The sequence below is a fragment of the Schistocerca serialis genome, chromosome 4, assembly GCF_023864345.2.
Source record: "Schistocerca serialis cubense isolate TAMUIC-IGC-003099 chromosome 4, iqSchSeri2.2, whole genome shotgun sequence".
Classification (NCBI taxonomy): Eukaryota; Metazoa; Arthropoda; class Insecta; order Orthoptera; family Acrididae; genus Schistocerca; species Schistocerca serialis.
The window spans coordinates 722,083,380-722,099,972 of NC_064641.1; positions in this window are offsets into that span (position 1 = coordinate 722,083,380).

Here is a 16,593-nt window from a genome sequence, read left to right on the forward strand (position 1 = left end):
CCTCTACAGCTACAGGAAAGGCTTCTACCCATCTTAACGAAACGTAGGTTTTTATACCCTGTACATAGATACCCATCCGTTGTGGTTGTACCTTCGGTACGGCTATCTGTTTCGTTGAACCACAGTCACCCACCTCAGCAATGTCTGTGATTCGCACGACGGATGTATAACAGAAATTTTTTTACGTCTTACTTCACACTAAATAAAATGAACCCACCGTCTATGGTGAAACTTCACCGACACTTGTATGGGTGCTAAGAAGTTATTTGTGTTTACTCAAAGCAGACCCCTATATCGATAATTATATATTTTCAAGCAAACACGGACAAAAAGCGAGTTTCAATGACAAGATCAATGTATAGCATTCATAATGGTTAAACATAATCATCTAACCAGGTGTGTCATGACAATAGAGCCAAAAAAATCATCAATTATTTTAGTCAGTCTAAAAAAATATGAAGTGAATGTGCAGTGTAAAGTTTCACAGCTGGTAATGTGATCATTTAAAGCTTCCGGGCTACTAGGCCGTGGTCGATGTATAAAACTTTCTCCTATAGTTTCCTCTCCGATTACGGAGACATCTTCAGAGGTAAAATGGTGAACTGCAACGAGAGCTCGAGAGAGCGCCGAATCTATAGGCAGAGTAGAGGGCACCACAGTCTTAGCACGTGACATCGGCTACAAGATTGTCGGTGGTAACGCCAACATTGTCGATTGACAGCAATCGATCGTCCTTCTTACGTTGCCTGGCTGATATCCAAATGTTATCTAATTTAACGTCTTCCTCTTTTCCAGACACAACACTGCATACTATTACTAATAAATAAGTGGAGCTGTAATAGCTTAGTGCTGGTTTCCGCCAGTGTTCGCCGCATCTGGTGAATCTTCTTTCGTAGCATTGCTGATTGCATGAAATGCGACAATAAAGTAATGTGACTGATTTTCTTTGCAAGATGTGGCAACCCTGCAGGCTTGCGTAGGCACAATATCCTTGACCTCGGTCTATAAGCTGCTTCTAGTCCAAGCGGCACTTCGATGCAACTGCTCAGTCGTGAGTTGTAATAAGTTAACACGTGTTTGTGTCTCTCGTCACGGAAATGGAACCGCAGAATATTGCGGAACGGTATGCCATTTCTTTTTGCGTTAAATTGGGTGAAAACGCGATGAGAACTTATGGAAAGCTTCAGAAGGCTTTCAGAGAGGAGGTTATGTCAAGAGCTCAAGTTTTTCGTTGGCATAAAATGTTTAGTGAACGAAGAACGGATGAAGAAGATGAAGACTGCAGTGGACGACCATCAGCCTCACGGACGGATGTTCATAAAGAGTGGGTGCCTCCGGGACAACATTGCTGATAATTGGATTCTACATCACGATAATGCGCCATTCCATACTGCTCTGTCAATACAGCAATTTTTAACCTCAAAACAAATTTCAGTACTACCACACCCATCTTATTCACCGAATATCGCTCAGTGAAACTTTTTTCTATTTCCTAGAGTCAAGAGACACCATTTTCAAACAACACAAGATGTCCCAAAAGCTGTGACAAGGGTCTTGGAGGATATTACAGAAGATGAGTTCCAGAAATGTTACCATAAATGGCAGAAGCGCTGGGAAAAGTGTGTGCAATGAGAAGGGAACTGCCGGCAGCGGTGGCCGAGCGGTTCTAGGCGCTTCAGTCAGGAACCGCGCGACTGCTACGGTCGCAGGTTCGAATCCTGCCTCGGGAATGGATGTATGTGATGTCCTTATGTTAGTTAGGTTTGAGTAGTTCTAAGTTCTAAGGGACTGATGACCTCAGATGTTAAGTCCCATAGAGCACAGAGCCATTTGAGCCACCAGAAGGGAAGTGCTTTGACGGAGACAACACTAAAATTGACTAAAACGGTAAGTAACTTTTTTTTTCACATCAGTCTCATTACTTTATTGTCGCATCTCGTATTGCTTATAAATACGGTGAGCCTGTGCCGAGCGAAACATTCTCTTCACCTTCAGAAATATTGAAACAATCGCAGAAAAGAGGAAGGCGTTAAATTAGATAAAATTTGAATATCAAACTTGCAACGTAAGAATGACGATCGATTACTTTCAATCGAGAATGTAGGCATTACCAGCGATAATCTCGTAGCCGACGTCACTTGATAGACTGTGGTGCTTTCTACACTGCCTATGTATTCAGCGCTCCCTCGAGTTCTGGTTGCAGTTCGCCATTTTACCTCTGTAGATAGCACCCGGAGTCGGAGAGGAAACGTTAGGAGAAAGTTTTATACATCGATCACAGTCTGGTTGTCCGCAGCTCGTAGTCTAGTTGCTAGCGTTGCTGTCTCGGGATCACGGGATCCCGGGTTTTATCCCCAGACGGGTTGGGGATTTTCTCTGCCCGGGCACAGTGTGTTTGCATTGTCTTCAACATTTCATCATCATCATTCGTGACAGTGGCTAGATTGGACTGTGTAACAAATTGGACTGAGTAAAAATTGGGACTGTGTACGGGCGCTGATGACCGCGCAGTTGAGCGCCCCACTAGCCAAATATCATCATCATCATCATTATCATCATCACGGCCTAATAGCCCGGAAGTCTTAAATGGGAATTTGTGAACTGTCAAACAACTTTTGAAGAACTCTTAAAATTGCTACAAACCTGAATTAACATGTAATTCTCCATCCTGAATGAATGTTTTGCTTCGCACTGTTCGCAGAGCTCACACTGTTATGGAGGAATGGAAAACGCTATACGATTTTCCTTTGTAGTGGCGTGACTTTGTCACCAGAGGGTAAGAGACAGCGGCCCTATCGTACTGAGGGCACGTTTACGGATAGCATAACGACTGAATTATACATCGAGCACAAGAAGAAAGAATTTTTAACTTTCTAGCAAAAACAGCTTTTGAAAATCCTTTCGCCCTTTCCACTGCATTTTCACTGGCTATTAAACGATTATTGATGTTGTCGAACACTTTACTTCGACGTGTTCTAGAGAAGCATAAATAGTTATCTGCCGCCAATGGATCCAAGGGCATTTAATATGTTCGATGGAAAGCCTTACAAGTTCTAAGAAATATGGGGGAATCAGCCAAATGACAGCTTTTCTTGAGGTTTCAAACTACAAACGTGCATTTCGCGTCACGAGGCGTTTTGAATGCGAACACCGTAACCTAGTATATCAACTTCGAAAAACGTATTTTTATGGACATCAAATGCGCCGGCGACTTGAATCACCATACTTTCCAAGGTAAGAGAGTTCTTGTGTGCAAACTACCAAAACAGCACTTGAAAACTTCAGAACGATGGAATCGAATGGGGTGTATGTTCGTGTGTACCTCAGGCGCTCGCGCTCGCTTTAACTATGAAGTTCCAATCAAGGAAACGTAAAGCCAATATGAAAGCTGCTAACTTAAACATACATGAACGGACCTTGCATGAGGGCTTAATGAAATAGAATACAAATATTTTTAGGAGCTGTATGTCCGGTTACGCAGTCCCTGACTAGTATTACTCCGCAATCTGACTGCATAGAATAACAACAAAGAATGAAAGGCAATTTTCGTTAACACAATTAATTAAATAAGTCCCCAGCAACTATACAAGCTACGAAACAACAAAGCACAAGTGTAACTGTTCTGTGTGTGGAAGTGTGATTCAACGTACACATCTGGCACAGTTCTTCCTCAATAAGTCAAGATATTTTAAATACCATTTAGACTGAAGTAATTTAAAAAAAACTGAAATACTATAATTGCACATAGAAACCCGAATTACAGTCTAATACATGAACACAAGCCAGATGCTTATTTGATTGATCCTGTGACCAAGAGGCATTGTTAGTTAGTAAATTTAAAAAAAAATAAAAAAAATGTTTTTACCTTCATATATATTGACGAAAAATACACTCTGATCATTAGAACATCTCCATTCGAACAACATCTGCTGTCTAGCCCATCAAAACAACTGCACACGATATGGCCTCAATTAGTACAGCTGTCGACATCCTCTCAGCAAGCACTGCCAACGACAACTTCTGAACAAGCACTGCCAGTGGAGGCGGCGGAATAAAACTCATTGGCGCAATCTCTGGCGCTGTGACTCAGTGTAGCCACCTTTGATATGCCCCTCCTCCACTGGCTAGATTTTGATGGTATTTTTGCCAGCATTGGTGGTGAAAATACCACAAAATTCGTCCAAAAAAATACAGACAAAAAATAAAAGATAATATTAAAAAGTAATTATCACATAACTAGATAAATTTTGGCTTTGCACTGACCCTTCAATAGCCTAATATATAACATACAGTCAGGAATGCAAAGGCTTGCATACATGTGATTTTACATAATAGTTTACACAAGTATCATTCAATCAATGGCACCAGCAATGACGAATAGGTGTAGGTAAGAGTCTTATAACATTTCATAAACAGTTGTTGTTGTTGTAGTCTTCAGTCCTGAGACTGGTTTGATGCAGCTCTCCATGCTACTCTATCCTGTGCAAGCTTCTTCATCTCCCAGTACCTACTGCAACCTACATCCTTCTGAATCTGCTTAGTGTATTGATCGCTTGGTCTCCCTCTACGATTTTTACCCTCCACGCTGCCCTCCAATGCTAAATTTGTGATCCCTTGATGCCTCAAAACATGTCCTACCAACCGATCCCTTCTTCTAGTCAAGTTGTGCCACAAACTTCTCTTCTCCCCAACCCTATTCAATACCTCCTCATTAGTTATGTGATCTACCCACCTTATCTTCAGCATTCTTCTGTAGCACCACATTTCGAAAGCTTCTATTCTCTTCTTGTCCAAACTGGTTATCGTCCATGTTTCACTTCCATACATGGCTACACTCCATACAAATACTTTCAGAAACGACTTCCTGACACTTAAATCTATACTCGATGTTAACAAATTTCTCTTCTTCAGAAACGATTTCCTTGCCATTTCCAGTCTGCATTTTATATCCTCTCTACTTCGACCATCGTCAGTTATTTTGCTCCCCAAATAGCAAAACTCCTTTACTACTTTAAGTGTCTCATTTCCTAATCTAATCCCCTCAGCATCACCCTGATTTAATTTGATTACATTCCATTATCCTGGTTTGGTTTTTGTTGATGTTCATCTTATATCCTCGTTTCAAGACACTGTCCATTCCGTTCAACTGCTCTTCCAAGTCCTTTGCTGTCTCTGACAGAATTACAATGTCATCGGCGAACCTCAAAGTTTTTATTTCTTCTCCATGGATTTTAATACCTACTCCGAATTTTTCTTTTGTTTCCTTTACTGCTTGCTCAATATACAGATTGAATAACATCGGGGAGAGGCTACAACCCTGTCTCACTCCTTTCCCAACCACTGCTTCCCTTTCATGCCCCTCGACTCTTATAACTGCCATCTGGTTTCTGTACAAATTGTAAATAGCCTTTCGCTCCCTGTATTTTACCCCTGCCACCTTCAGAATTAGAAAGAGAGTATTCCAGTTAACGTTGTCAAAAGCTTTCTCTAAGTCTACACATGCTAGAAACGTAGGTTTGCCTTTTCTTAATCTTTCTTCTACGATAAGTCGTAAGGTTAGTATTGCCTCACGTGTTCCAACATTTCCACGGAATCCAAACTGATCTTCCCCGAGGTCCGCTTCTACCAGTTTTCCCATTCGTCTGTAAAGAATTTGCGTTAGTATTTTGCAGCTGTGACTTATTAAACTGACAGTTCGGTAATTTTCACATCTGTCAACACCTGCTTTCTTTGGGATTGGAATTATTATATTCTTCTTGTAGTCTGTGGGTATTTCGCCCGTCTCATACATCTTGCTCACCAGATGGTAGAGTTTTGTCATCAGTAGCTCTAATGGAATGTTGTCTACTCCCGGGGCCTTGTTTCGACTCAGGTCTTTCAGTGCTCTGTCAAACTCTTCACGCCGTATCTTATCTCCCATTTCATCTTCATCTACATCGTCTTCCATTTCCATAATATTGTCCTCAAGTACATCGCCCTTGTATAAACCCTCTATATACTCCTTCCACCTTTCTGCTTTCCCTTCTTTGCTTAGAACTGGGTTGCCATCTGAGCTCTTGATATTCATACAAGTGGTTCTCTTCTCTCCAAAGGTCTCTTTAACTTTCCTGTAGGCAGTATCACCCCTAGTGAGACAAGCCTCTACATCCTTACATTTGTCCTCTAGCCATCCCTGCTTAGCCATTTTGCACTTCCTGTCGATCTCATTTTTGAGACGTTTGTATTCCTTTTTGCCTGCTTCATTTACTGCATTTTTATATTTTCTCCTTTCATCAATTAAATTCAATATTTCTTTTGTTACCCAAGGATTTCTATTAGCCTTCGTCTTTTTACCTACTTTGCTGCCTTCACTACTTCATCCCTCAGAGCTACCCATTCTTCTTCTACTGTATTTCTTTCCCCCATTCCTGTCAATTGTTCCTTATGCTCTCCCTGAAACTCTGTACAACCTCTGGTTCTTTCAGTTTATCCAGGTCGCATCTCCTTAAATTCCCGCCTTTTTGCAGTTTCTTCAGTTTCAATCTGCAGTTCATAACCAATAGATTGTGGTCAGAATCCACATCTGCCCCTGGAAATGTCTTACAGTTTAAAACCTGGTTCCTAAATCTCTGTCTTACCATTATGTAATCTATCTGATACCTTTTGTAAGTAGGCTGTTTATGTTTTCTCTATGTAAGTAGGCTGTTTATGTTTTCTCTATGTAAGTAGGCTGTTTAGGTTTTTTATTGGTAACGCCACCTCTGTATGACAATCACTGGCTGTGCTGTGGGCAGTCTGTGTCTGCTTTGCATTGTTGTAATACTCGCCATTGTAGTGTTAGGCAGCTGGCTGTGAACAGCGCGTAGCGTTGCGCAGTTGGAGGTGAGCCGCCAGCAGTGGTGGATGTGGGGAGAGAGATGGCGGAGTTTTGAAATTTGTCATGAATTGCTATATTTATATATGATGATATCAAGGTAAATACATTGTTTGTTCTCTATTAATTTCTTTCATTTGCTAACTATCCCTATCAGTAGTTAGTGCCTTTAGTAGTTTGAATCTTTTATTTAGCTGGCAGTAGTGGCGCTCGCTGTATTGCAGTAGCTTGAGCAGCGAAGATTTTTGTGAGGTAAGTGATTTGTGAAAGGTATAGTTTAATGTTAGTCAGGGCCATTCTTGTGTAGGGAATTTTGAAAGTCAGATTGCGTTGCGCTAACAAAATATTGTGTGTCAGTTTAAGCACAGTCGTGTATAAATTGTTCAAAGGGGACGTTTCACTTTTAGTATCTCCAGGATTCTTCCAGGTATACAACCTTCTTTCATGATTCTTGAACCAAGTGTTAGCTATGATTAAGTTATGCTCTGTGCAAAATTCTACAAGGCGGCTTCGTCTTTCATTTCTTCCCCCCCAATCCATATTCACCTACTATGTTTCCTCCTCTCCCTTTTCCTACTGACGAATTCCAGTCACCCATGACTATTAAATTTTCGTCTCCCTTCACTACCTGAATAATTTATTTTATCTCATCATACATTTCATCAATTTCTTCATCATCTGCAGAGCTAGTTGGCATATAAACTTGTACTACTGTAGTAGGCATGGGCTTTGTGTCTATCTTGGCCACAATAATGCGTTCACTATGCTGTTTGTTGTAGCTAACCCGCACTCCTATTTTTTTATTCATTATTAAACCTACTCCTGCATTACCCCTATTTGATTTTGTATTTATAACCCTGTAATCACCTGACCAAAAGTCTTGTTCCTCCTGCCACCGAATTTCAATAATTCCCACTATATCTATCTTTAACCTATCCATTTCCCTTCTTAAATTTTCTAACCTACCTGCCCGATTAAGGGATCTGACATTCCACGCTCCGATCCGTAGAATGCCAGTAAATACACAAAAAATCAGTTTATACAAATATTCACATAAAATCTTTTCAATAGTTCAATAAACAAGTAGCACTCCTCAGAGTAGTTGACAGTTCCGTCAGTAGCACCCAGCAATGGTCAACAGGTGCAAATAGCAGTCTCATAACATTTCACCAGCAGTAATTAAACAGATCCAACAGTGGCACCCAAAAATTACAAGCAGGCGCAGACACCAAAACGTGACATCATTTCAGTAGAAGCAGTTCCATCAGTGGCACCCAGTAATGTTGAACAGGTGCAGACACCAACAAGTGACATCATTTCAGTAGAAGCAGTTCCATCCGTGGCACTCAGCAATGTTGAGCAGGTGCAGGCAGCAAAGTGGTTCAAATGGCTCTGAGCACTATGGTACTCAACATCTTAGGTCATAAGTCCCCTAGGACTTAGAACTACTTAAACCTAACTAACCTAAGGACATCACACACACCCATGCCCGAGGCAGGATTCGAACCTGCGACCGTAGCAGTCCCGCGGTTCCGGACTGCAGCGCCAGAACCGCTAGACCACCGCGGCCGGCGCAGACAGCAACAAGTGACATCATTTCAGTAGAAGCAGTTCCATCAGTGGCATCCAGCAATTTTGAACAGGTGCAGACACCAACAAGGGACATTATGTCAGTAGAGGCAGTTCCATCAGTGGCACCCAGCAATGTTGACAGGTGCAGACAGCAACAAGTGACATCATTTCAGTAGAAGCTGTTCCGTCCGTGGCACCCAGCAATGTTGAGCAGGTGCAGAGAGCAACAAGTGACATTATGTCATTAGAAGCAGTTCCATCAGTGGCACCCAGTAATGCTGACAGGTGCAGACAGCAACAAGTGACATCATTTCAGTAGAAGCAGTTCCATCCGTGGCACCCAGCAATGTTGAGCAGGTGCAGACACCAACAAGTGTCATTATGTCGGTAGAGGCAGATCCATCAGTGGCACCCAGCAATGTTGAACAGGTGCAGACTCCAACAAGTGACATTATGTCAGTAGAAGCAGTTTCATCAGTGGCACCCAGCATTGTTGAACAGATGCAGACACCAACAAGTGACATCATTTCAGTAGAAGCAGTTCCATCAGTGGCACCCAGCAATGTTGAACAGGTGCAGACGCCAACAAGTGACATTATGTCAGTAGAAGCAGTTCCATCAGTGACACCCAGCAATGTTGAGCAGGTGCAGACGGAAAGAAGTGACATCATTTCAGTAGAAGCAGTTCCATTAGTGGCACCCAGCAATGTTGAGCAGGTGCGGGTAACAGTCCATAATATTCACTATCACTAATTAGACAGTTCATCAGAGTTCATTAGCATAAATTAAACATTTCTAAGTGGCACCAATCAATGTTGAACAGGTACAAGCACGAACAACAGTTTGAAGGAACACACAATTGCTTTTACAAAATTATTATTAATGCTCTTACACTAAACATACAAATTATAACAAACACACAAATGATATCAGATAATTGTCATATTAACTATTACAATAGACAAATAACAGTAAATCTATAATATTTGTGGGTGTCAGTGCAAGCCACAACAAACACGTAAAATAATATTTAGGAGATAGGTCGGTACCAATTATTTGGGATTAGGAAAGGAAAACACACAAAACACACTCACTCATCTTTCATCCAGATTAAGTACTACTGTGTAATTGAATAGTGTTAACTGTGTAAATGCAATTCTGTCAAAGATTTGATGTTCGACATGTGTATCAAGTAGTAGTGGCAGCAATGTATAACAGTCGATAATAGTTAGTCATAGTCATCATGTCAAGACCAATGTTTGCCAAGCCAAATCAGATGTACGGTTGCTGAACAACAGTCAGTGTGCCAAGGAATGCAAATACTTCCTCTCTCCAAAAAAAAGTATATACTGCTTATTGATTTAACAAACTGTGTGTGTAGACAATCTTCCTTCTACTTGAGTGTTCTAGTCTGCCATCTTCATCGTCCTTGTTCCATATAAACCAACAAAAAAATATGTTCCTCACTTACTTTATCTCTTATCCACCAAACCTCCAATAATCATCAGCATCACATAACCTTAATACTTCAATAATACCTCTTCCGTCGATACATTCAAACCTTATCATCAATACCACTTACCTTACCTCTTGTCCACCAGAACTCCAATAATCATCAACTTCACACAATCTCAATACCTCAATAACACCTCTTCAATACGTCGATACATATAAACCTTATCGCCAATATTATTTCACTTCCGTAACAACTCTTTCCTCTAGTCAGTCTCCTCGAACAAGTACAGATAAAATTCTAGTGCAAACTTCAATTCATCATCCCATACAATCCGAAGACATAATGTCCACACTCAATCTCTGTGTAATCCATATGACCCAAATCTTCTACTCATTATGAATTATAAAATACATTTTGGTTACCTCGTCCATCATTAAATAAAAGAAATGCATACATGACCTCTAACAGCCTTTAGTTTGAATAACTTTCAGTAAGTAAGTACGAGTACGGAGTGCGAATGATCATAATATTTCACAGTGTGTACACCACTTCAAGAATCATGGCAAAACAGAAGCAAACATGTGGAGTATTTCTTGTGTCAAGTGTCACTTGCTATTTCAATTGCTCACGAAGAATGCAGTGTAATAACTGTCAATGGTCTAAACCTAGTGTTGGTGTGTCATGTCGTTAGCTTCCTTCCTATTAGCATAAATTTATACAGCTTCCATAAAACCTCCAGCTCATGTGACTTCAATGAAGTTTCTTGTACCAATGTCGATCGTAGAATTATAGCAGTTCTTTTTCTTATCTTAAAATATAAGGCACTGAGCGTAAGCAAAACATGCAATAGCGAGTAAATGTACCAGTAGAGAACAGAATGTTAACAAGTGCCTGTAACGAGGCTCTGTCAAGCGAACAATCCATAATTAATACCATCGTGTGACCTAAACTCCATGTTCATACACCGTATATCAGCATTCCTATATACCAAATTAAAGAGTAGTTATGACAACAAACAGAAATGTGTAAATATGCAATCCATACGCAAGCAGCAATTATGTATCTTACATAACAAACAGGTCATTAGCATCATATCAGCATAAGCAAATAAATGTTCACACGTAATCTTAATAAGTATACATGAAGGCGCAAGCAGATAAATCACAAAGTATAACTTACATACATAACCATATCAGCACAACTAATCAGGTGACAATTATAATTTAAATAAATAAGCACAGCAGGCATATAATAAAACAAAATGTGACATCAGTGAAAAAGCATAGCAGCCATGCAATGCATAATATACATAAGTAATAACCCTGTTCATTAATAAAACATTGTCAAAATCAGCAAATGTACGCAAGCACGTCGCTTCACAAGTAAATTCATAGAACATAAAATTTAGCACAATGTATAAATCACGTAATCGCGAGCAGCAAATTACGTATAAAGTACATACCCAAGGAGAAATATGTTACCTGAAAAATAAACTCAATTAATAGTTACCTTTTTAGTTTATTAGTTTCTTCTTCGAAATTACATTCTTCCTGAAAATTTCTCGATAGCAAGTCCTCTTAACGTCGGACACACACAGAATTTACCTGAAGTTCTTAAATATTTTATACAACCGTATCCTGAAAAATACTGAACGTTAATAAAATAATTTATCAAGTCACTATAGCTTTATACTGAATTGAATCAGAGAAATTAGACTGTGTATTTGTTTACGGCTGTCTGTGCATTCGCACTGAGCGCTCGATCAGCTGTAGGTACGCGTGACGTAGGAAGTAATTTGTTTGCGGTCAACGACTGCCTTGTGCGGCGCGCAGACTTGACTGTTGCTTTGAGTACGTGCCGCCGCCGGAACACGGCGCGGTATCCTTGTACTCTCCGTGTGTTTACGTATAACTGTTAGTTTCAAAAGTATGTCATTTCACAAAAATTTTAACGTTCGATATATGATGTATTCCCCTAGAGCGTCGAGATTTAAGAGTTTCTTCGACAGTGTTATCATGAATAATTTTGCGAACTCTATATGGACCGTTATAAAGCAGAAAAAATTTGCGACACAAGCCTTTTCCTTTGTGAGACAAACGATGAGACTTAATTAATACCTTTTGACCAACTGACAAGGTTTTTAAACGACCAGGACGTTTAGCTGATTTCTCTCTTCTAGCAGCCGCAGATGCAATATTTTGTAGAGCCAGTTTGACAACTTCAGAATGCCGCAGTTTCCGTGAAGGCGGAAAAGGAACGATTTCAGAAATGCGATTTGTCGGTGCTTTATTTTTTAATATCAATATAGGCGGTAAAGAAGTTGAATCATTAGGGAGTTCATCCAGAATGTTTTGAAAAATATGAAGATACTTATCCCATGTTCTGTGATTCTGATGACAATAAAGTCGACACAATTTATTGATTTCCTTCATCCATCTCTCTGAAGCGTTAGATTGAGGATGAAAAAGTGAAATGAAAGTTGGTTTAATCTTACGACGCCGTAGAGTACGAAGCCAAATTTTAGAGCGAAACTGTGATCCATTATCTGATATAACCTTATCAACATGACCCACTTCTTCAAGAAAATGTTTGATGAAAGCATTAGATACTGAACGAGTTGATGCTTTGCGTAAAGGTGTAAAACACACATATTTTGATGTCAATTCCACTGCTACCAAAATGTACGCAAAACCATTAGTAGAACGAACCACTGGACAGAACAAATCGACTGCAGACATCTCCTTTAATTTCGCTGGAATGATAGGAAACAACGGTGCTCTGTGAGAAATAGTTGGCGGCTTAGCCTTTTGACATAATTTGCATTTGGCAAGAACAGATCGAATACGTTTTTCCATATTACTGAAGTAGCAATTTTCTCGTAATTTATGAAAGTATTTTCTGGGACCAAAGTGTGCATAACTGAAATGTGTATGCCAAATTAATTTATTAACCCACTCATCAGGAATGCAAACTAACCAAACTGAGTTGTCGACCGATTTTCGTTTAAAAAGAACATCATTGCGAACTAAATAATACTATCTGATCACTACGCTTTCCTTTCTCTTCCACTTCTCCTTAATGTCCTTCCAGATTGGATCCTTATTTTGCTCCTTAGCGATGTCCTGGAGCGAAGAAGAAATAAAATTTTCAAACGCAACACCTTTAATATACATCAAACAATAATTGTTTTCCTTGCAGTCCTCCTCAGCACTTTGTTTCAAACCCATAGGTGCACGTGATAAAGCATCAGCAATAATATTTGAAGAACCCTGTATGTAAACAATACTAAAATCAAATTCCTGTAGATACAGCGCCCATCGTGACAATCTTCCATGTGTTAATTTTGTTGACATAAGAAATTCCAGAGCTCCATGATCGGTGTAAACCTTAGTGTGTCTGCCATACAAAAATATGCGAAATTTTGTGAGAGCCCAAACAACAGCCAAGGCTTCAAGTTCCGTAATCGAATAATTCTTTTCTGATTTAGAGAGAATACGATTTCCAGATTCAATAGTTTTCTGTACTACAACGCCGTTTTCTTCTATCTCTTGAAATAAGTGTGCACCAAGGCCTTTGTATGATGAGTCCGTCGCCAAACAAAAATCTTTAGATAAATCCGGATGTGAAAGAAGTGGAGCAGCAACTAAAGCATCACGAAGTTATTCAAATTCTGATTGAGCTTCCTCATCCCAACACCAATTAGAATTCTTTCCAGACAGTTCACATAAACGAGGTGTGGCCAAATCGTCCAATCTAACAAAGCGTCTAAGAAAATTACAGACACCAAGTAAACTACGAACATCACGTTTTGTGGTAGGAATAGCATATTTACGAATAGCGTCTAATTTCTCTGGATCAGGAAGAATACCTTCGGTAGAAATAATATGACCAAGAAATTTCACCTGAGAACGACCGAATTCAGATTTTTCCAAGTTCACTGTAATGTCAACTCTTGCAAAAATGCGTAATAATGAATCCAAAATTTTGTTATGCTCACTCCAAGAACGTTTAGCAATTAGAATGTCGTCAACATATGAAGTAATATTGTCACGAAGATAAACAGTAAAATTCCGTTTAAACCACGGATGAATGCTGCTGAAGATACAGTAAGTCCAAACGGTAATTTCCGAAATCACTTTTGGGTAAAATAGTCATATCCGGTTATTCTTTACCGACTCTCTAGATAGATTGATAGTTGAAGAGTTGTTCTGATAGATGCAAAGAATAGTAAAAGAGTAGGCAGCAGTCCAGAAAACTAAAAGGGAAATAGCACTACTACAGCTCGGGGCCATATGCACGCTACGGCACATATTCACTTAGTGTAGTGAATCCCCTGAGGACGTAAATAGCCACACATAAATTCCAGTTTCTTACTTAGTGGTAAATTTGGCGGAAGTGCGTACGTAAATTGATCTATCCATGAACATGGATGTATGTCATTCTTAGAATTGCGAAAGATCTTAAATTTCCGATCAGTTAAAAAGTGTTTATAATCAAAGTTTTCGCCTCGTTGCGACAAAGACCTACCGCATCTGTCCCAGTCCGAATGTCGATTATTGTCAAGATCGCGCGCCTGGCGCTGTCTTGTTGCATCTCGTAAATGAAATAAATTATTTTCTTCAAAGTCCTCTGCTATCTGTGATTCTAAATTTCTTCTACTGTCCTTTCCTACGATTTCGCTTTCTATATGTTTGACTTGCTTTCGTAACGCCTCAAATTCCCTTTTAACGCGTTCAGTAAATTTTCCCTGATTTTCAACATGTTTATTTATGTTCTGGTACTCTTCGGTTTCTGCAAATGGCAATGGAGCTGTATCATCTGAATCTCTGTCCCCATTTAAACTAAGACTTGCCAGTTTATCTGAAATCTCCTCAACTCTTTCCGATAAGTCACCTATTTGTGCTTTCTGTTTATTTACGTCTTCCGTAAGTGTCGCGACTCTGGTTTCGGTATTGACACATTTAGTAGTTAACTGTTCATGCTGTTGTGTTAGGTTATTTATTCTGTCAATTGGTACTGATTCCTCGATTCTTTCAAATATTTCTTCCTTATCGTGTGCACGTTGTAAATTTTAACTCTGAAAATTTATGTACTAGCACGCGATCTCCTTCTTCCTGTTCTCTATCATGTTCCTTTTGTGTAATTTCTATTGAAATTAATCTATTATTGTGAGCATTCAAAATCGGTTGTACTTATCCTCTAATTTCTTTCTTTGATTCCTCTTTCATATTTTTGAAACATGTCCCTATTCGTGAGTCTAACCGTGTTTCCATTGTTTTTAATTCAGATCCTAACTGTGATCCCAGTGAGTCTAACCGTGTTTCCATTGTTCCCATATCAGTTTCTAACCGTGTTGCCAATGTTCCCATATCTGTTTTAGTTGTTCCTATTTGTGAGTCTAACCGTGATCCCAAATTTAATATTGCACTCATCAACTGCTCCATATTAACTTGTTCGAAATTCTTTTCGCCCCTAACATTTCCCGTAAAACTAACTTCCTTCGTCATAGCAGTAAAGCTATCTGTGTTCGATAGTATTTCAGAATCTTCTAGCGTTAATCTCGTATTCTATGAATTTTTTAATTGAGAAAAATTTTGAACTGGTTCCGGACTATTTTCCCGACTTATTAAATTGTTTTCTTCTTCATTATTCATCATTCTGTTCTCCTGTATTGGCGAGTTCGCCATGTTAACAATTTCGTCATTCTCACTATCCATCATTTTTGCCTTTTTCATCGATCGCGTAATCATCATTCACACGAAATGCTTCCCGACAAACACGCCTAACGAACAATTAAAACCTTCACAATTGCACAAAATTGTCAAACCCGTATACACGACATCAGAAATTAAATTCTGCAAACATACCATTAGAAGAATGACAAGACAACTATAAATGTTCAATTACCAAATCTACACATGCAATATAGACTACAATTACTAAACTACAAATTACTACAACAATCCTACCGTCTGCTATTTTTACTATCAAAAGAATTCCAAGGGACGATCCAAAGCAGCGGTCGCCACGTGCATGGGGGCTTAATTAAATAGAATGCAAATATTTTTAGTAGCTGTATGTCCGGTTACGCAGTCTCGTAACCGGTTGGCCCTGACTAGTATTACTCCGCAATCTGACTGCATAGAATAACAACAAGGAATGAAAGGAAATTTCCGTTAACACTATTAATTAATTAAGTCCCCAGCAACTATAAAAGCTACGAAACAACAAAGCACAAGTGTAACTGTTCTGTGTGTGGAAGTGTGATTCAACGTACACATCTGGCACGGTTCTTCCTCGATAAGACAAGATATTTTAAATACCATTTACACTGAAGTAATTAATAAAAAACAGAAATACTATAATTGCACAGAGAAACCCGAATTACAGTCTAATACATGAACACAAGCCAGATGCTTTGTTGACTGAACCTTTGACCAAGAGGCATTGTTAGTTTTTTTTTTTTTTTTTTGTCATCAGTCTACTGACTGGTTTGATGCGGCCCGCCACGAATTCCTTTCCTGTGCTAACCTCTTCATCTCAGAGTAGCACTTGCAACCTACGTCCTCAATTATTTGCTTCACGAATTCCAATCTCTGTCTTCCTCTACAGTTTTTGCCCTCTACATCTCCCTCTAGTACCAGGGAAGTCATTCCCTCATGTCATAGCAGATGTCCTATCATCCTGTCCCTTCTCCTTATCAGTGTTTTCC